Here is a 22115-nt window from a genome sequence, read left to right as displayed (position 1 = left end):
TGGGGCACACCCGTTTGCCAGCTGGGTCCGTAAATGTGTTCTCTGGGATCTTGGAGCCACTCAGAGGCAGTTTCTCATGGTGCTAATGCAATTTAAGCTTCAGGGCCTAACTTGCCCTTCTAGTGAGTTCGCAAGGTCGTATGTTTTTAGGAAATGTGCATAAGCAAGATATTTTTATTGCAATTGGCTAAGACTTCTCTGCCTTCCACTCTGACCAGCCCTCTGTCACTGCTGTTGGGTAGCACAGCAGTCTCGGCATGTGGCCAAGTGGATGAGCGGGGTCTGGGCTGTGAAGGACAGACAGAGGCGCTGGCATCTCTCGGGACGGTTGGGACACAGCCGGCTTCCTGGTGGAGGCAGGTCTTCCGGGCCACGCAGGCTGCTCGGTGCTGCCTCACCGGCCACCGCAAACTGAAGGTGCAGAACCTTCACGGAAGACAAAGATGTCCGCGATGCCAGACACGAGACGAGCACGGTGGTAGAGGGCACACGAGGTGTGGGGTGCACAGGCCCCGCCACCAGTCTGTGGAAAATTCCATGCAACGGATCGTAAACAGGGTCGTAAACGCAGGACTTGATTTTCTTGGAGTCACAGTCAAATGGAAATTCATTTCCACCAGGAATGCGTGGACAGTGCGGTGGACAGGACGATGTGTGCACCACAACCTTTCAAGTCGTTCTTGGTGGGAACGGTAGATTTGATTAAGTTTGCCGTTATCACTGGAATTTGGAAAGGCAATTTGGGATATTTCCATCAAGCAAGTGAGAAATTACAGATTCCTAATTTGGACATATCTCAAGGGTACCCTGTTTGGGGTCGTTGTTTAAATTCCTCTATTAAAGAATCAAGGGGCAGATGGAGATAGATAGCGACACTCGTGAGACAGGAGACCAACATCCCGACGTTGGGTTAGAACAAAAGATCCAGATCGTAACGAAAGCTCCTATATGGAAGAAATTCCACAGGAATTTCCCTAAAGTTGGTGATAGTCTTGGAGTTTCCGGCAACATTTGCAGGTGGGGTCGACGATCCAGGTGGAAGTAAGTTAGGGCATCGTGGGGACAAGCGACTCGTGCCTCAACTGCCAGCCAGAAAACACACAGAAATACACCGTGACTGATCTGCCAAAGGAAACACCCACCAACTTGGCGTCACATAAGAGGAGGTCGAATAGGCAGCCCCAGAAAAGACCGGAAAAAAGAAGTATTACAGGTGTGTGTCGGGCTATTAATTAGTAAAACTATTACATTAATGTGGACTCAGTGATGCTTTTCATTTTTTTGTTATTTTCTTCATGCTTTTATTTTTGAGACAGAGAGCACGAGCAGGGGAGGGACACAGAGAGAGGGAGACACAGAATGGGAAGCAGGCTCCAGGCTCTGAGCGGTCAGCACAGAGCCCGACGCGGGGCTCAAGCTCACAAACCGTGAGATCATGACCCGAGCCGAAGTTGGACCCTTGACCGACTGAGCCACCCAGGCTCTCCTTGAGTTAGTTTCCTTAAAGAAGCATCTCCAAACCGTATAAGGTTTGAACCCAATAAACTGGAGTCAGCAGATGGGGGCAGGAACATACCTTTGTACATCTAGCCCAGCCTGGGGCCCTTGGGGTAAGACCATCGGCGAGCAGAAAGGCTGTCGTGCAGGAGGCTCAGAGCCGTGGCGGACGGACGCGGCCAGACCACCGCGGCTCGGAGGGTGGATCGCAGCTCTGGGGGCCTTTGCCAGAGGCTCGCTCATTAACATCACTGAGCTCACATCTGGGAACTCGAGCCCCCCCACCCAGCCTCTGTCCTTGAGCCAAAACAACATGCTCTAAGCTTGGATACAGTTGAAAGTGAAACCACATGGTTTTTAAGGGTCTAAAAGCCCGTTTGAAGAAGGGCAGAGGGTCAGGAGAGAAGGAGCTGGGTTTATGAGATCTGGCACCTTCCTCAAGGAAGAGTCCACCTAGAATAGCCGGGCAAGGGGGCCGTCAGTGTTCCTGTCCACGGCGATGAGGAGGACTTGGCCTCATGAGCTGGTCCCCTGGGAGCCTGGGGGGGGTTCAGAGACAGGGAGGGGGCTCGGGGGCACGGCTGGGGACAACCCTGAGCTGCAGGCCGGCAGGTGTCATGGAGGCCAGGACCGCGGGCACAGGTCCTTCAGACGTTCTCACGTGCCCGGAGAAGACCACTGAAACCCCAGGACATTTGCATCTTGCCCGAAGTCGCCATGAAATCTGGACAGCAAAGTGTTGACTGGAAATCTGTCTTTTCCGCAGGAACCTTCAGTCATGTCAGTCAGATGAACACATAGCTGGTGCTCAGGCTTGTCATCTGACCTCATCACTGCTGTGGCTTCTAGAAAACACTTATCACTGTTTCCACAGTTCAAGGTGCCACCATCTATGACAACAATAGTATCAACGTTGATAGGACCGTCCATCTTGCACTTGAGACAGCTGATGAACGTCTTTCATCATGAAGTTAGTCTCACGAGGACCCCAGCAAGGAGGGTCAGCGTCTGCTTTACAGGAGAGAAAACAGACCCGTATGTCTGTATGCACATGGGTTTGTCCAAGGCCATAGTTAGTAAGCAGGTTACTAAACTGGTTAATAGACAGCAGAACAGGGCTAGAGGCCTCACTGTCTTCATTCCAGCGTTTGGACTCTACTGGAAAGTTCTTGCAATGTTTCCTTTCAATTTCCCGGCCACAATACCAAGGAAAGAGTAGCCTGGGCGTTCCACGGATAATACCCGTCCTGCCCACCTGGCAGAGATGATACAGAGTGAGACTAAATGTCCGTGTCCAGCTGGACGAGGGTGCCCCGTGAGCCCCAGGCCTCCGCGTGTGCTACCCCACCCCCAACCGCAGGACCTTCTCACCTTTCAGGTCACGTGCTGAGTTCTGGGGCCTCCCCGGGCCTCACCACGTAAAGGAGCCCTGCTGCCTTCCTCGTTCACCTTGATCATTCCTGCTCCTCACGGTCCGAAATGAGCTCCTTTGTTTCTTCTGTTGCTTCCTTCCCGTCTGGTTCACTCCGGTGCATGTTAAGTTCCAGGAGGACAGAAGGGTCCGATCGGAGAGAATCCTTTTCTGTCGTCCGCGTCCGTCCAGAAGTGTCATAAGTGCAGATGACACATATACCGTCTGGAGATCTTCCATGGGGCACTGATAATAAAGTGACCTCCTCGAGCATCATTAGTACACACGTGCCGTGAAGGGACCGAGGACAGATGGCCAGGTTGGGATCTGTGCTTTTCTGGCTGTAGAATCCGGGACAAGTGACGAGACACCTTTGAGCCTCAGCTTCCCCATCTGTGACATGGGTCTAACAGCGGTGCCCCGTCACTGGGCAGCTCTGAATACCAAACGCAAACCTGAGGCACAACCCAGAGCCCGCCCCAGAGAGAGGGCTCGGCAAACACCAGCTAAGGGATGGTCTCAGCTGTGCAAGCAACGGGGCCTCTGGGTTCTTACTCCCCGCGATGGTTAAGCCTGTGTGTCAACCTGACCGGCCTCCGGGGGCCCAGATAGCAGGTGAGATGTTATTTCTGGGGAGTGTGGGAGGGTGTTTCTGGAGGAGGTTAGCACCGGAATCGCAGACAGCGGGGGCCTCACCCAGTCCACTGAGGGAGGAACAGAACAAAACAGTGGAGGAAGGTGAATTTGGACTCCACAGGAGCTGGGACACCATCTTCTCCTGTCCTTGCACAGCTGACGCTCCCAGTTCCCAGGCATTTGGACTCACGTGGTGACTCCCACCCTCAGCCATCCCCCTCCGGCCTTCACACTCGGACTGCATTGCACCCCAGCTTTCCCAGCTCTCCAGCCTGCAGGCGGGAGACCACAGGACGTCTCGGCCTCCGTAACCACGTGAGCCAATTCCGATCACAAATCTCCTCTTACGCATCTATGTGTCCAGTATCCTATTGGTGTTGCTTCTGGAGAACCCTACGCACTGCCACCTACGCACTTCACCGTCCCTGTCACTGACGATGTTGGAAGGGAGCATGGGTCCACCGTCACTTGGTGAATGAAGGTATGAGTGAGCGAGCGAATGAACGAACGCGTAACTGGCAAGCTGGACAGTCTGTGTCTGTCATCACTCCTCTTACAAGGACGCTGTTTCAGGAGGCTGATCCCGTGGCAGGCTGTCAGCCTGGACGTCTGCAGGGACAGGCAGGTGACCCAAAGGGAAGAAACAGCAAACGTTCAGGTGGGACTTTGCTCCCAACCAAAGACATTGAAATAGGGGAGTGTTTGAAACATGGCGGTCCCCAAAGGGAAATCCCTCCAGGTCTCCCGGCAAGCTGCCCGTCTGCGACCCCCGATGCACTGCATGGGGACACCTGCTTGCTGGTGACAGGTCCCCAGTCCCTTCTACTGACACCGTCGGGGGCGGGTGTGTGCAGAAGTCAGAGCTTCTATGGATTTCAGAGGCGGTGTATACGCCCCACACCACGGCATTTCCCCGGCGGGTTTGGGCATTCGGTTAAATGGAGATGAGGAATAGCCACGTGTCTGTTCAGGAACTATTCTGTTGCCAATTGAGGGTTTTTAAAACTTAGGTTTTCAGCTTTCTGGACGTTGGCATTGCCGAAAAGCTATCACAGGCCTGCGCTGTTGGGGATTGTCAGCCTTTCAGGCACATCCCACACCTCCAGTCTCCACTGGCCTGGGTTCTTTGCCCCGTGGCAGAGCCTGCGGCCCGTCTCCTCCAGCGTGGGGCACTTCCTCCCCTCTGCATCTCTATCGCTTTTCCATCGGGCTTCTGAGAGCGGCAGACGTGCTCTCTCTCTCTCTCTCTCTCTCTCCCCCTCTCTCTCTCCCTGCATACTGTGCAGTATTCAGACTCGGAGTGCAAAGCCACACTAGCCGCCAGTTTGGAGCACCAGTGCCAGAGAAGCCAGCTGGTATCACAGGAGTGGAGGCGGGTCCCGGGCCGGGTCACAAGCGGGGGCCCCTGGTCCATGTCCGCCTAAGACCCTCCTGCCTCTGGCAGTCCCTTCTCCCGAAAGTGAAAATCCCTTTTGTCTGTGGGAAAAACCTCACAAAAAAAGAAAAGCCCAACCGAAAAGCACATTGGTTTCTGTTTATAATTCGAGGGAAGGAATTTCACACAGATTCCACTCAGATTTGAAAAAAAAAAACTAGAACTGATTACTCAGAGGCGGGTGTGTTTCCCATCTCCTATCGGCGTTAATTTTTGAGGTCACCGCTCAGCCGTGTGGAGGCTGGTCTCACTTTGAAGATGATTTACTGATCAGGGGCAGTGGGAGAATCCCAGCGAGAAAACTGCCGGGACGCTCTCGGCTGACCCGCGGTCAGTCGTCACCTGCTGTCCCCCTCACCCGGGATGCGCGCAGCACCTATCAGAGAGCACGTAACCCCGGGCTGGGGACCGCGGATAAAAGAGGTGCATATTTTCATTTCTCCGCCACGGACAGCAGGAGAGGGAGAGAACGAAAGAGAAGACAAGGTCCGATTTCAAGAAAGCCAGAGCTGGGGACGGAAGGAGCTAGAATCTCCAGCCACGCTTTTCTGCCTCGCCTCCCTGCTGCTGGCAAGTTCTATGGAAAATGGAGATGCTTTTGAATGAATTTCATTCCGTGGTAAAAAAAAAAAAAAAAAAAAAAAAAAAGAAAGAAAAAAACAGAAAACCTCGAGGCTGGAGGAATTCGGGGAGATTTGGAACTTCTGACCCCTTGACGGGGTCTGTCTGTCCAGCTGGTGGCCGCGAGGAGTCGGTTCCAGCTCCCAGGCAGCCAGCTCTGATCACAGGGGGGCGCGAACGGACGACGAGGCTTGCCACTGACAGTCAGCTGAACCCTCAGGACGGAAGTCCTGGAACGGGGCTGGGCACTGCTCTGCTCTTGTCAGCGTAAACCTGGTGCAGCTCGTCTCGTGATGCGTCATAAAGGAAGACAGCCCCGCAACAGCAGCGTTAGCGATGCTAACGAGTGTCTGCAGGTGCTGCGGGAGAGGGCTTTCTCCACACGGATTTTCTCAGTCGGTTCCTGCTACGGGCTGAACTGTGTCCCTCGCCCCATCACAGATGCCGGAGTCCTAACGCGCCGCACCTCTGGATGCGACCTTGGAGACAGGGTCTTCGCAGACGATCGAGTGAGGACGAGGTCATTAGGGTGGGCCCTGATCCAATCTGATGGTGTCCTTGTAAAAAGGGGGAATTTGGACCCGGAGACGGTCACACATGGTGGGAAGCCAGGGTAGAGACAGGCTGGACGCATCTACGAGCCGGGGGACACCAGAAGGCACCGGAAGCCGGGTGACAGGCACAGAACAGATTCTCCCTCACGATCTGCAAAAGGAGCCAACCCTGCCGACACCCCCACTTCAGACGTGTGGTCCCCAGAGCTGTCAGGGAATACGGCTCTGTCACGTGGGCCACCCGGTTTGTGGCAATTCGTCACGGCGGCCCTGGAGACCTAACTCAACTCCTGCTGTCGCAGGTGGTGCCCTTATCATTCTTACTTTACGGACCAGGTCCAGAGAGACAACTCCACGGCTGCAGAAATGCAAGAAGTTAAGCGACCTTCCTGAGTTCAAGTGAACAGTACTGCTGGGATTCGAACATAACTCCCTCTGACCACAAAGCCCCCGTTCATCACCACACCCCTCCGAGGGCCCCGATGAGCTTGCGTCTCAGGCGGGGCGCCCCTGCTTCACCCCCTCGATGCACAAAGGCAGTCAAGGACGCCCAAAGAGGTCCAAGAACGTGTGCAGGGCACTGGGCCCACCAGCAGCCAAGCGCCCATGAGGACCCAGGTCACTGCCAGGCCTCAGTTCCCTACGACACCAGGCAGTTCTGGGTGGTGACCCAGGATGCTCATCCCATCGAGAGACGGGATGGCAGAGCAGGGGAGGGGCTGAACGGGGGTGCACGTGCCGTGGTGCCCACCACACCTGGCTTCTCATGGGGCCGTGCAGGCCAAGAGGGACATGGTTGGCCAGGGACAGGGCTCCTGAGAGCATGAAGACACTTATTCCCAGATCACCTGTTGGCCTCTGGTGAGTTGTTACCAGTATTATTATTTTGTTTAAGTTTATTTATTTTGAGAGAGAGAGAGAGAGCATGTGCAAGCAGGGGAGGGGCAAAGAGAGAGAGGGGGAGAGAAAGAATCCTAAGCAGGCTCCACACCGTCAGTGCAGAGGCCAACGTGGGGCTCGAACTCGTAAACCATGCGATCATGACCTGAGCTGAAACCAAGAGTCAGACGCTTAACCGACTGAGCCACCCAGGTGCCCCCAAGTATTATTTTTATATTAAGGCGATAATCATAACTGATCTTCTCAGTTAGAACTGCACTGAGCCACCGGTAACCGAGGCCGTCCATGAAAGGGGCGTACAGGAATCGAGGGTCTCCTCTCTCTCCCCGCCTGGGCTGCCGTGACGGCTCCACGGTGTCAGCTCCCAGGTTTCCGAGCAGGATGGAGGAGTTTGAACCCGGGCACACACAGGGGAGCAGGAGTGAAGGACATGCTTGGGGGGCCTGGGGACCCACAGGCAAGAGCGGGGCCGAGGCACGTCCTGCCTGGCTGGAGAGGAGAGTCCAAAGGCTCACCCGGGACATTAGACCGAAGGGCCGGGATGAGGTTCACCCACTGGCAGTACCTGAGCAGGAAGCGCCCGCCACAGACTGAGGGTCAGGAGAAAGGAAAACCCGACAGGTGTCCTTCACGTGTCCCCTTTTTTGGTGACGGCGACAGATACGCACGGAGGATGATGATTGCTCGTGCTAACCCTGAGGCACATACACCCGACGAAGGGAATTCAGCATCCACCTGGCCTTATCCCCCGGCAGGCTGACTCCCCAGACTAGCATTTCGGTCACCAACACAGAGAGAGGCAGGTCTCCTTTCTGTTTTGGGAGAGAGGCAGGGGAGCGTCTATGGTGAAGCTGGGGGATGGACGGGAGAGCAAAGGGGACACTGTGAGGCAGATTGCTTTGACCCGCTTACGCTCCTCACGTTGGCTGACAGGTGTGAGCTAGCACTGGGGTTAACATTTAAAATTTAAAGTTTAATTTAGGGGCGCCTGGGTGGCTCAGTCGGTTGAGCATCTGACTTAAGCTCAGCTCATGATCTCGCGGTTCGTGGGTTCGAGCCCCGCGTCGGGCTCGGTGCTGACAGCTCGGAGCCTGGAGCCTGCTTCCCATTCTGTGTCTCCCTCTCTCTCTGCCCCTCTCCTGCTAGCGCTCTGTCTCTCTCTGTCTCAAAAATAAACATTAAAAAATTTTAAAAATAAAAATTAGATTTAAAATTAAATTTAAAATTAAATTTGAAATTTGCTCTGGTTGCCCAACTTGGCTTCTCTAAATGACTACGTTGCCCACAAGACTGGACCACCAAGGCGGTGGCTTTGTACATAGTATGTCTGTGGGTCAACATACAGAGTGGGGTCACTGCTCAATTCAGTCAGTAAAACAAGAGCCAAGGGTACTCTGGAAAGTCATCAAACTCGCCCTCAAAAGGTAGGACCGGAGTGCTCAGAAAGCTCGAAAATCTAAGAAGTCACTTCTTGTGTTTGTCTATGAATTTTGGCTGTGGCCCTTTCCCTGGGGCTGGTCTGGTTAAAACAGGGGGAAAGGAATTCGAAACATGACTTCTTTTCAAACACGTGTAATCAGATTCCGGTCCCAGAAACGCGTGCGTGCGTGTGCACTACGATGCAGCTGGACAGCAGGGCTGACGGATCAGAGGGAATCCCCGCCCCCATCCCCCCCCATTTACACCAGCCCTCCCCGCCCCACCCCATCCCCCCCATTTACACCAGCCCTCCCTGCCCCCATCCCCCCCCCCCCCCCCATCTAATGGACACGGTCTGGCCATTCATCTTTCCAAAGTGGGAACATCAATGCGGGAAGAGGAGGAGGAATCAACAAACAGGCAGCCTCAGAGCAGGCCACTTGGAGAGCGCTGGAAACCCACCAGGCAGGACCACTGCTCAGTGGCAGGGGCGTGGTCCTGGCCGCTGGGGTGTGGATGCAAACCTCACAAACGGCTCTTTGTCGCCCTGCCGGGGAGCTGGGACGTCCCGTGAGCTGCAACACACACACACCCACTGGATTAAGAGCCGTCAGACTGGTTCCCAAAGCAAACACTGAGTTAATTTTTCCAGCATATTCCTTTCATGTCTGGGCTGCTTCAGGCTTCGCTGGGTCACTGGGCTCTTTGTTGCTGGCTTTGCCGTAGCCCCCCGTCCCCCTCCGCCTCTCACTGGCTCCTGGAGTCCTCTCCCCTCGACACCCAGGCCCTGATACACTGTTCCGTTTCACAGGAGGGGTGAGAAGAGCCCCCAAAGAGACTGGCCTTTGAAATCTGGGAGCCTGTGCCCACGAGCTCCCTGGGATCCCATTTCTCTGGGCCCCTGGCACGTGCTGGCCTGTGAGAGTCGGGTCTTCATTTCAGGACACTCCCGGCATCTGCCTTGCGCTTCTGGCTCTCATGCCTCCCCTAATGGGGACCATCTGATCATGCCACACCACCCCCCAAAGCCTCTGGAAGCATGGCAGGGGCTGCCCACGGCCCTCAGATCACGGCCACCGTCCTCCACGAGGCTTACGGGCCCTGCCACTCTTCCCAGATACTCTGTGAACAAACTGCAGGTCCCCGAGTGTCCCCTTTCTTCCTGTCACAACACAAGAGGAAACCCAGTTGCCATCTGTGTAAGTTAGAGTCCAAACAGGAGAGTTGAAAACGCACCGAGTATTGAAAACAGACGAATTAATGCAGGGCACTGGCTGCCCAAGTGACGGGACAGGACGCCAACCAGAGGACAGCGAGGCGGCCCACAGATGAACGCACAGCCCAGAGCCCCGCCCTGGCCTCGGGGGTCCAAGGCTCCGCTCGGCCACTGACCCTTCTCAAGCCAGCCCCCCAAGGACCCCCACACCCAGGATGTCCTGAGTTCCTCCTTTCGAGTCTGACTTTGCCCACCCCACTGGCCGGCGCCTCCCTCTGCGACAGGGTGTCCGGGGGGAGTGGTGAGGAGGCGGGCTGCGCGAGAGCCTGGGAGACGCCAGGCGCTCCAGAGAAGAGCTGCGGAAAGCTGTGGCCTCCAGGGTTTCCCTGAAGATGACTTTCTGAAGACAGAGCTAGAGAGGCCTTCACTTCCCGCCCAAGGTCACTTCACCGACAGCGGGACCCGCACGCGAGACAGGAAGGCGATCAGGGACCAACTCTCCCAGCAAGCTGTCCGTCTTCCCCATCTTCCTGCTCGTTTCTCAGAGAAGGACGCCGGGGCTCTAGCAGGGACGCTGGCCAAAGGTTCACGGGAAAAGATCAGAGTCCGTGCTTTTCAAAGGAAGGCAACTCAAAGCGCTGGCTTCCTGCCCCCCAGGGGTGAGGCCCCATCCCACCCTGTGGCCACAACAGGGCTGGTGGCCACACCTCCAGCTCCCATCTGGGGGAAATTAACTATAATCTGATGCTCCAAAGGCTTCTAAACGTCTCTCCTTCCGTCACCCTCCATGCTCCAGCAACACGAGCCTGCTAAGGTTTCCTGAATATTCTATGCCGTTCCAGGGTTGAGCACCGGGAGGCTGTCGCATCAGCCTGGAATGGGCTTCTTGCCTTTGCCTGCACTGTTCAGCTCGGATTCTGCCTTTTTCCGGAAGGTTTTCACGCCCTGCCCCTTTCTGCCATCCCCACCCTCTCGCACAGTACTCGGAAGACAGTAGGCACTTGATGACGTGATAAGCATCCGTAACTATCCAGAACTGTCCAGTGAAAGCAGACAATGGGCACTCAACAAAGAACCGACATAAAAACTGAAATTCGTTGCAGTGTGAAGGATACTGAGGTGTGGGCTCTCGGTTCTGGCTGCACCTGGGGGAGGACAGCTTGTTCGAAACACAACGACGCTGGGAACCTCCCCCAACCACCCAGATTAGAACGTCACTGGAACTTTCTAAAAGTCCTCAAGCTGAATTCAATTAGCCAAGAATGAGATCACTCATCCTTGCTGGAGGATACAAACATGAGGAAGGCATGGTAGTCCTTCCTTCGAGGCTCTGACATGACCCAGCTGATTTTTTTTCTCCAAGACGGGAAAAGATTTTTTTTTTCTCAAAGTGGAGTCCCAGGGACACCAGCAAAGCCTCACCTGAGAACTTGTTACAAATGCAGATTCTCAGGGTAGCCTGGGTGGCTCAGTCGGTTGGGCGTCCGACTTGGGCTCAGGTCATGATCTCACGTCTCTGGAGTTCGAGCCCCGCGTCGGGCTCTGTGCCGACAGCTCGGAGCCTGGAGCCTGCTTCGGATTCTGTGTCTCCCTCTCTCTCTGACCCTTCCCCACTTGCACTCTCTGTCTCTCAAATATAAATAAACATTTAAAAAAAGAGAAAAAAAAAAGAAACGCAGATTCTAGGGGCTCCCGGCTGGCTCAGTCGGTGGAGCGTGCGACTCTTGATCTCGGGGTTGTGGGTTCCAGCCCCACGCTGGGTGGAGAGCTTGCTTAAAAACTAAAAAAAAAAAAAAAAAAAAAAAAAAAAATTTAAAGTACAGATTCTAGAGCTCCATCTAAGAACTGCTGCGTCAGAGGCTGCGGGGAGGGTTGGACACCTGTGTTTTCACATGACCTGCAGGGGTCCAGGGTGTGCTAGAGTTTGAGAACCTCAGCTCAACGGCTTGTTTTTCAACATGTGACTCACTCACAGCCATATCAGAAATGCCAGATATTATGAACATGTAGATTCCTGAACCCCTTTTTGGTGCAGATGACTCAGAGCCTAGGGGCTGGGAGAAGAATCTCACATCTTACCAGCAGTTGGGAGGACAGAGCCACATCTTACAGCTTCCTGGGTGAGCCTTAGCTTACGGACAGCCGGTAAAAGTTCCAATAAATGCCTCCCACCCCACCTCAGAGCATAGACTTTGGCAAATTAAAGGATAGTCAGAAAGCTGGGTCTGTCTACTTCTCGTGCATGTGTCTTCAGCTCTCCTCCGTGCCCCGGGACTTAGGGTATCCTGGAAGGCTGCCCAAGTCCCATCTTGGAAGTCTCTTTGGTTTGGCCAATGCCCAGCTTCCCCCGGCACCTGAAGCAGGGGGAGCCCAGGAGTACCACCCCCACTGTCTCCATGCAAATACCTTTTCTGCACCTCCTGCGTGAGGAAGGGACCTCTTCCTCCAGGGGAGACGGGCCATCACCACTAACCGACGACAGACACCTATGAAGGTATCGCCCGGGACTCCGAATTAACTTGTAGCTCCACATCTGAGACCAGATAGCTGTCAAAACTTCTATCAAACACACATTTAATAATCAGGAGACACCCTGTGGTGAGTGGGAGCAGGGCCAGTGGCAGAGTTGAGATTTCATTTTTGTGCACATTTCAGCAAACACATGAGCTTTTCAGCTGCTAACTCGGCAAGTGTAAATATATCCCGCGTTCCATTTTTATTCCATCGGTGAGGCAGCGCCAGACCTAAAGGGAAATGGGGAACCGTCCCGCCAAGGACGGCAGAGGCCCCTGCTCCTTTTCCTGTTGATGCTGTCGCCATGGAGACCGAGCCAAGCTGCCCCTTGGGATGCGCCAGCGGAAAGTTCGCGTCGGGCTCCAACCAGCTGCCTGAAAAGTACCTGCTCGCCTCAGCGCGGCGCCCTCGGGGGCTTGTTAACCAGAGAACTTTAGGTCCCAGGCTTTGTGGGTGGGCAAGAATGTGCCTGTGGGGAAGACCAGCCACTTCCAGATTTAGGAAGGAAAGCATTTCGCCGTCAAAGCACCTGGTGATCCCCGCTGGGCACGGCGCACGCTGCATTTTTTGCCCCTTAGCACCTCGGCACGACAAAAGACGACCAAAGCCCCGTTGGTAACCACACTGCAGACCGGACAGACCCGGGACAGAGTGGCTAGGGCCGTGGTCTTCAAACGAGGTTCCAAGGAGCCCCAAGACGCCTCAAGGAGCCAGTGGGGAGAAAGGACTGGGGTGTCTGCTGAACACTGGTTGGGTTGGGTGTCTTTGGGCACCACGAACTCCCTTCTCTACCCCTCACTCTCCTCATCTGTAAAATGGAGGCGATGTGGCTACTTTGCTTTGCAGAGGCGTCGCGGAAAGTAAATGAAACACCGCCTAGGCACACAGTGGCAGTCTACTGCTCCCGTATTAGCGGGGGGCTGACTCGGCAGAGGGGGCACGGGGCATTTCGGGAGAAAGAACGGGCAGACCACAGGCCAGGCGGTGTGCGTGCATGCGCGCGCTGAGGAAGACGCGTGGCCCACGTGCACGGAGGGTGTTCCCCGGCTTCCGCCCCCCACCCTCGGCCAGTCCTCCTCTTTTCCAGAACAGCCCGACTTCTTTCGTTTGCACCTGGGCACCCACCCTGGTCTGTGCCAAGCAAATGAGTGTCTCCACAGTGTCTTCTTGGATTTAGGGCGAGGACATACTCGAGAAAAGAAACGGAATGACCGCCAGCAACACCAGGAAGTCCTGGGAAGGGCAGATGAAGCGGTTTTGTGATTCCTAGTGGCGATAGGGGCAATAACAACACCTTCAGTAGCAGCGCCCCCCCCCCCCCCCCAGTCTTCTGGCCCTCCCGTCATCCCTCCATCACGTGCCATCATTACCCCTGCTTTGCAGACAGGGAAGAAACTGAAGCACGGGAAGAGTCACTTGTCCCGGGACACACACCTGGGGCCTGTTGGGATGTGAACCCAGGCTCCGCGGCTGTCACTTTTGGTCACAGATGTCTATCAGTTTCGGCACCAACGTGTGGCTTCAGGGCTCCTTCGGCATCACCCACTCTCCCTCGGTCCTCACCGACACAATGTTAATGAAGGCAATGGTGGCGGCCGTTCTGGATCCCACAGTGGTGAGGGAGGCTGGGAGCGACAGTGCGAGAGCTGGGCATTTTGCCTTTTTGCACAAAATCTGTGTTCTTTTAGGACAAAGGAAGGTGAGATCGTTGGTGTTGACACTCCTTTTGACATTGGAAAAAATGATGCCGGTTTGCACTAACGTCATTACGGCCCAGCCTTCCCCACTGAGGGCCTTCGTGAGCTAGGTCGTGGTCTCACATTCCCTTTGGGGACCACAATATTAAAAGGCGCATCTGGAGGGAAGGCCAGGGATAGAGAGAAGGAGAGCTGTGTCTTTTCTGAAGGCAAGAGAAGTTTCTCAGTCATTTTCATTCCAGAGTGAGGGTCCAAATTCTTGGCAGTGATCCACCTGGACACCTTACCAGCTCGGTAGAGGGTTGAGGGGTGTGGAAAGGACTGTTTTCATTCATTAGACTTCACTCGTTCGGGATCCATGCTCCCTCTAAATTCCTCGCCAACATGGGTCCTCTAAGGCATTGAGGATCATGCCTAATGAGAAGGAGATTCCCATCTCCCGGCGCATCCTGTTCATTGAGAGAAGACAGCCCTTGTCACTTCAAGGAAGCTTCAACGTGGCAAATGCACCGCTTTGGAATCCATCAGACACACCAAGGAAACCAGTATCATCCTCAGGTCTTGCAAAGTCTTCCCAGAGATGTTGCAAAGTAGGTCTCCAGCAGTTGCCCACATCCAGCAGTGGGTGGGGAGGGGTGTGTTTGCTCTTCTGTCTGGAAGCCTCAGACTCTTACATCCCTGTCCTGTTGCCCCAAAGACACACACAGCTCTGTTCCCTCCCTTTCCAGCCTGCCGTGGAGGCAGGTCCCAACACGGTGCCGAAACCGGAGCCAGGAAAGGCCAAGAGGCCTGATTCATGAGAGAGGAGCTCGAACCCTGTCGTTGCCTTAGCAAAGCAGGAGGAACATGCCAGGAAAGCAAGTCAGACCCCCAGGCCCACGCTCTGTCGGGTCCGCTTGTGAAGCCCTCGTGTGTCCCCTTCATAGGCACCAGCTCCAAAAATGGCGGGAAAGGCGTAGTGCAGTCAGGGGCCGCCCCGATTCCAGAGCTGCACCTCTGCCGGCAGGTGACTCATCACAAGGGGGCTCCCGCGGTCACAAAAAGAAATGTAAAAATCATGCATTTCTTATTGGAAATACAAGTTGGGGCTTCCTCTCCTTGCTGTTCTCTCCAAATTCAAGGAGATAGCCAAGGGGATACCATAGCTGGACATTTTCCCCAAGAGAATGTCACCCTTCTATCCAGGGACTCAGAAATCTGTAGGTGCCCCTCACTCATTCACTGATTCAATAAATACACTGAACGTCTTTGCACCAGGTATAGTTCAAGACAATGAGGCACAGCAGGGAATGAGACAGATTAAGTCCCTGCCCTCGTGGAGCTTACATTCCAACAGCAAAGTGGTGTGGAGCACAGTGCCGGGGGTGGGGCAATGCTCTGAAGGGGGCATTTTTCTCAGTAAGGGGCTGTAAGCAGAGCAGACACATGGCCACCCTGACAGCTAAAGTGAATCGACTGTCTGACTGCAAACAGTAGTTTTCCTGAATGGATGGAAAGAGCTGAGTACAGAGTACTCACCACCAAAGTGGCTCAATCTTTGTACGTTCACGATGTAGAAATGCAGTGCATTCTGATCAACCCCACGCTTTCGCTACAGGGTCAGTGGAAGTCAAGGGATTGAGCTTTAAGTGGAAGGACCTGGTGTTATTTCTTTACAACATCTCCAGGAATGACAGATCCATTTCATGTCACCGACTTCCAGCAGTCAGTCCTGAATCCCAGATACCCTGTGTCAAGAGGAAATGTGACTGTAGCTGCAGATTCTGTGTAAGAAGGTCACTAAGGCCCGCCCAGGCCCCGGAGAAGACGCAGCAAACGAGTAGATGGTATCTTGGCCCCAGGTCTAGACTAGCAGTGCCACCTACGATGCTGAACCCTCCAGAAGGTCTCAAATTAATAGAATTCTTTTTAAAATCTGTGTATAAAGTTAAAGGATGTGTGTTATACAAGGTACGTATCTCACAACCCTGCGGGAAGAGGAAGGGGTAGAACGGTGTCAGCTGCTAAAAATATGCTACAGACCCTCCTAATGTTTCACAATTTTCCAAAGGGTGGACCTATTGCGCTGATTAGAGGCAGGAAGGGGAACTGGGGTGGCAAGTATGTATGTTCCATTTCTAGAATTCACAATTCAGAAGTCAGTTTCCTTGTTTGGGGGGAAAATGTGTAAAATCGATACATCACAAGGGAAAAAGGAAAGTTACCGCATTTATGATGTCAGGCTCACAACTCTCACAGCATGAACACTGTAGCACTTTGATGAGGAGATGCTCCATGCGCTTTGGGTCACTAACGGTTGCTGTCATTATCACCGTCGTTATCATCGTCCTCACCATCACCACCACCGTCACCATCATCCCCGCCATCATCACCACCTCCATCATTATCATCATCACCATCATCCCCATCATCATTACCAGCATCACCACCATCACCTTCATTGTCACCACCATCATGACCACCATCGCCATCACCATCATCACCATCAGCCACAGCAGCACCATCATCATCATCATCATCATCATCATTAAGGGCGTCATCATTACGATTACTGTAATTAATACCAAGAGCTAGCCCAGAGTGTGCAATTCAAAAGCTGTCCGAGACATGTCAACAGGGGCAGGCACAGCGGGGAACCTCGTAAACCGGCGCCTTTCTCTTTGGCTCCTCTTTACACAGTCACAGGTAACCAGGAGCCCAGCATTTTATGCACCAGCTGTAGCGTCACCTCTGTCCCCGAGTCCTACCCAGAGCCTGACCTCACAAGTCAATTACAGCTGTTTGCATGGTGCTCGTCAGCTTCCAGCATCCACCCCGGCCCAGCTTTCAACAAAGGGTGGATTCCTGTGACCTCTAGTCTTTATTACCAGCTGGTTCCGATTAGAGATGTACCAGTGAAACGAGGAGTAATACAGTCGCAGTGTGTTCCTAAATGTAGCACTTTTCCATGTGTTTTGATTTACCGGTTGGCCAATGAAACCCAGCCCTTCCACAAGGTGTGTTCCATACCTCACATGTTTTGCTTATTTTGGGAACGCAGCTTTTTAGAGACTTTTCTGAAAAAAGAGGGGGATGACTTGGGTTTGATAATATCTCTTGGAGTGTGTGTGTGTGTGTGTGTGTGTGTGTGTGTGTGTGTATGAGAGAGAGAGAGTGGGCGAGACAGAGAGACTTTGTGCAGGTGTGTCAATTGTGTTTGTGTGTGAATGCGTGTGGGTGAAAATATGTGAGTGGTATGTGAGTGTTGGTGTATCTGTGTGAGTGCTTATAAAAGTGTGTGAGTGTGTGGGGTTGCGGGTGGACTGTGGGGGTGTGTGAGCGTGTGCTTGCAAAAGCGTGCATGTGGGTGTGTGCAAGTGTGTGGATGTGTGGGTGCATGTGAATATGTGGGTGTGTGACCATGTGGGTGTGAGTGTGCACGATGTTCTGGGTCAGGAAGTCAGAAGATGGGTCTCTCCGGCAGGGTATTAGGCATTGACTCGGAGCACCAATATCTCTACGAACACTGCCTGTCCATGCCCTTGGTAAATAGCCCATGCGTGCAAGAAGAAACGTACACCATGGATGTTCCCTCCCTCATTTCCTAGTGGGCCTCCTCTCCTAAGCATCTACTTGCCGCCTGCTTTTCAGTGCCCTCCTGAAGGGAGCTGTGACCCAGCAGTTTTCCCTGCCCTCGTGCTGGATGGAGCTGTTGACCATTTAAGCCGTGTGGCTCCCACGCTGAGTAGAGAAAAGGCCTCAGAGAGTGTCTGTGGGGCTCCAGCTGGCATGGAGCACAGTGTCTTAAACACGAGGAAATCTGCACAACTAAGATGCTTTGGTTCCGTCAGAAGACCCCCAACTCAGTCTAGCACAGGAGACTGGGTGATGGAGGGAAGATCCCTCACCCACAGAGCCCACGTGTCCCCCAGCTCCTTGCGTCCGCGTCTCTGTTCCCCAGGACAGCCTGCTCCCCTCCACGCGCTGTCCACAGGGAACCCCCTCCAAGTGCTGTGCTCGCATTCGGCTGGCGCTCAGTGCACGTTTGTGTGCTGAGTGCATGATAGGGCAGGGCTTGGGGAGAGTTTCCACAGGGGGTGGATTTGAGCCGGTGTCGTGGATTCTGTTGGGGGAGAGAAAGGGCCTTGGGTGGTGTTGGAATCACAAACTGGAAGGAAACTTGGAGACGGCCCAGCCCGGTCCCCTGCGAAGCAACAAGCACTGTGCCTTTGAGAACCGGGCATTTCAAGCTGTAATCCGTCCACTATTCATTCATTCATTCATTCATTCATGCATTCACTCACTCAGAAATGAATCTACAGTAATGACTACTACGAGTCCCAGCCCTCACGGAGTTTTCCTTAGAAGGGAAAACGGAGACTCAGCAAATGGACAAGTCAAACAGCAGGAGGCACCATTAAAGGCCGTGGCAGGCATGGGGAGAAACAGAGCACTGGGGGTGGTAAGGGGGGGTGTCCCGGAAAGTCACAACCAAGCCAAACCTTAGGAGGAGCCGTCCAGGGAGACACGGCAGCAAGTGAAGGGGGGGCCCCCAGGGGCGGCCGGCTACAAAACCACTTCGTGAGAGTCAACTTACCTAAAGTCGGCGACCCGGAACAGCTCAGGCCTCTAGGTGTGTGGGTGGTTATGGCCCCTGGGCAGATGTGGGACTGGGGAAGTCATCAGGCACTTTGGTTTGCTTGAACATGATTGCCCATTAAAATGTAATAATGCAGACTTTTTCTCCATTTCTCTTAAACTTAGCAAGTTTTTGCTGGCATGCAAGGAAGGAAAATCAATCCAGTACAAATATTCCTTACTCGTAATTTTGCAGAAAGACAATGTGCAGAGGAAATGCCCGGTTGCTTCCTTTTCCAGAGGGTCACTGCAGCGGTGTGAACCTGTCTCTCATCTGATCACAGCGTCCCCCTGGCCCAGAAGTGGCACTTGGCTGCATTGTCACTTTCAGTAGGAGAATGGAAATAAGGTCAATCTTCCCACCGGGCCAACCTGTCAAAAGAGAGCACGTTATTGTTCTAAGGTAGTTCAAAGGCGGGTGGAAAAAAATCCCTACAAAAGCAGGCAGGAGTTTATTAAAACCCCACAGAGTATAAAGGTGCAGACGCAGCAGTTCAGTCCTGGGCGTGGTTCCTGGGCTAACTTTTTTCTGCTCCCACATCAAGAGCCTCCACTGGATGGAAGCACCAGGCAGACAGAGCGAGCCAAAGTTCTCAGGGGGTGTGAGCAAGCCTCGCCTTACACCTCCCAGCAAATGGGACAGCATCCTGGGAGAAGGCTGTGTGTTATGTCTATATTAGGACTGTTTTCATTTCTCACCATTGCCAGTAGGACAGCCGTTACCCAAAAGCTGAGGGTGAGGCTTCCCAACCTGCTCTTGGACAGCCAGTATTCAATGCCCACCTGCCATGTGTCTGGCAAGGAACACAGCCGGGGACTCAAGCATCCTGCCTCGAGTCATCCGTGCTAGGGGCACAGGGAGCTTTTTCTGGGGAAAGTGGCACCTGGGCTGGGACTGTGTCGCTTGTGTTGTTGTACTCAATGACAAAAGTTTCCTGTTGAAAGCTTAGAAAACAACAATGAGCCAAAAGAACATAGAAATCACTCAAAATTATGGTGCTCCTATAATTTATTATCCAAACTGAGACATTTTGGCAATGGGAGGGGGCACTGTGAATAATGACGCCAGATGCTAGGCATAAACCAAGGCTGACTGGGGCCAACCAAGACATGCGGGCACCTTATTTTTAATACCGCTCTCAGGGGTGGCCACTGTTGACATTCCGGCGTTTGCTCTTCTGCAACCCTGGCAATAGAGGATCAAGTCTGATACTGCTTGAATTCTTGAGAACTGTCCAGCCAAGCACCACATTTACGTCATGGTCCTTACAGCAGAATAGAATCAGGGAGTTTTCAAGAAAGAGGTCAAATGCATGGGTGTGTGGGGTGTATGGCCTTCCATGGCCGTGCCTCATTGGGGTAAAAGCCAGGTAAACAGCAAGATCCTGAAATTTTAGGCCAGTGCTCAGCAGTCAAGCTGATCTCCCACTGAACGGCCACCGTCTAACACTAACCAGAGGGTGGTTCCCTGAGACCTGCTTTCATTGCTTCCGTCAGATGAAGTTTGTACCTGCTGATGGTAATGCTGCTGCTGCTGCTGCTGGTGTTGATGGCGATGACGGCGATGACGATAGTAATGGTGATGGTGACAGTGATGATGGTAATGGTGGTGACGGTGCTGCTGACGGGGATGGGGATGATGATGATGGTGGTGATAGGGGTGATGATGGGGATGGGGATGGTGGTGGTGACGGTGCTGCTGATGGGGATGGGGATGGGGATGATGATGATGATGGTGGTGATAGGGGTGATGAGGGGGATGGTGATGGTGGTGGTGACGGTGCTGCTGATGGGGATGGGGATGGGGATGGGGATGATGATGATGATGGTGGTGATAGGGGTGATGATGGGGATGGGGATGGTGGTGGTGATGGTGCTGCTGATGGGGATGGGGATGATGATGATGATGGTGGTGATAGGGGTGATGATGGGGATGGGGATGGTGGTGGTGACGGTGCTGCTGATGGGGATGGGGATGAGGATGATGATGATGATGGTGGTGATAGGGGTGATGATGGGGATGGGGATGGTGGTGGTGACGGGGCTGCTGATGGTGATGGGGATGGCAATGATGATGGTAATGGTGATGGGGATGATGATGATGATGGTGGTGATAGGGGTGATGATGGGGATGGGGATGGTGGTGGGGATGGGGATGGTGGTGGGGATGGTGGTGATGGTGATAATGAGGATGAGAATCATGGTGGTGACGGTGGTGACAATGAACAGCACATGGAACCCACAGGTACCAGGCCCTAGTCTAGGATCTTTGCATAGATCCACCCATTTAGTTCTCATAACTACCCTGTGAATGAGGACCTGTAGTTACCTCCATTGTACAGATGAGGAAACAGGCCTAAGGAGTGAAGTCCCCGGTTCAATCTCAAGAGAGATACTTTAGAAAAATTCACTTGGGAGCAGCACCACAGGGGAGTTAGAATGTTTACAAAGAGTACTACAAAACTTGTCTTTAGCTCTTTTGGAGATGAAGGTCGTCAGGGTCTCCTTGACTTTTCTTTCTTTCTTCCCTTTCTATATATTTATTTCTCAGTATTTGAGCCTCTATTTCCTGACAGGGTGCGAAAAATATTTGTCCCTTTTGAGGTGCTTATTCACCCTGGAAAGCTGGCTGTCGCCCAAATGCTGTGTAATCAGCCGTCCGTGTAAACTAAGGACTCACATTCCCCAAACAGAACACGGGTATTGTTCGTTTTTTGAAAATCCTTTAAACCTCACACTGTTTACTTCATTGCTTTCTTCTTGTTTATTGGACAAAAAAAAAAAAAAAAAAAAAAGATAACAGCGCAAATACACAATGAAAACCAGACAAGACAGATGGAGTGGCCTGAGGATTTTCCATCAGTGTCAGCATCTTCTGACGTCCTGGGAGACAGTGAGAGGAGACGGACGAAGAAGCGGTCTCACGGCAGGCAGCACATGCACGTAGGGCATCAGAGAGATCAGGGCCACGCCTGGGAGAGCAGGTGGCCTTCTCAGAGCACGAGGCCGGGCGGGCCGTGGGGACCCTCTCAAACCCCCATGGCCCCTCAGGACAGCACTATGCTGGGTGCCAAGGGTAAAACTGGGGAAAAACTAAAGTCTGGGGACCAGAGGAACTTCGGTCAGGGAGGGGAATGAGCAGAAAATAAACAGGCAGTTGCAAGTCATGTAGAATGTTCTATGATGTATGTATGTATGTATGTATGTATGTATGGCAGACACCATTCTGTTTTATTTTTCTTTTCCTGGGCGCACAAGAGAAATTCATATATTTTCCCACCTCTCTCCCATTAGGTTGATGGCAGGTGACTAGCTCTGGCCAATAGATGGTGAGCAGTGACATGTAGCACTTCAGTTCAGGGTAGTTAAGGGTCAAGAGTGAGTTCTGGACACTCTCTGCCCCTATCTGTGCCCAGAAGGGGAGCCTCCAACAGCCTGAGTCCCTAAGTGATGATGGGGAAAGGGGGACCCCACTGAACGTTTCTGAACATGTGAACCCAAGCGAGAAACAGACCTTGAATGTGTGAAATCACTGAGGCTTCAAGATTAATTTGTTACTTGCCCGTCCTGGCTGATACGAAGGGGAAATCAATCACAC

At 53.3% G+C, this 22115-nt stretch overlaps 1 long non-coding RNA gene across 1 annotated transcript in view; it reads right to left on the bottom strand.

Annotated features, from left to right (window-relative positions):
* LOC147573303 (uncharacterized) overlaps nt 1-22115 on the bottom strand; it is a 367858-nt gene that overhangs the window by 196883 nt on the left and 148860 nt on the right. The window contains exon 7 of the long non-coding RNA XR_015244604.1: nt 18700-18889. This is a non-coding gene — a long non-coding RNA (uncharacterized LOC147573303). The remainder of the gene's footprint in view (nt 1-18699; nt 18890-22115) is intronic.

This window comes from Puma concolor, chromosome E2, assembly GCF_028749965.1.
Source record: "Puma concolor isolate L17-30 chromosome E2, mPumCon1.1.hap2, whole genome shotgun sequence".
Classification (NCBI taxonomy): Eukaryota; Metazoa; Chordata; class Mammalia; order Carnivora; family Felidae; genus Puma; species Puma concolor.
The sequence above is the reverse complement of the archived record's forward strand: the minus strand, read 5'-3'. Positions and strand labels throughout refer to the sequence as shown.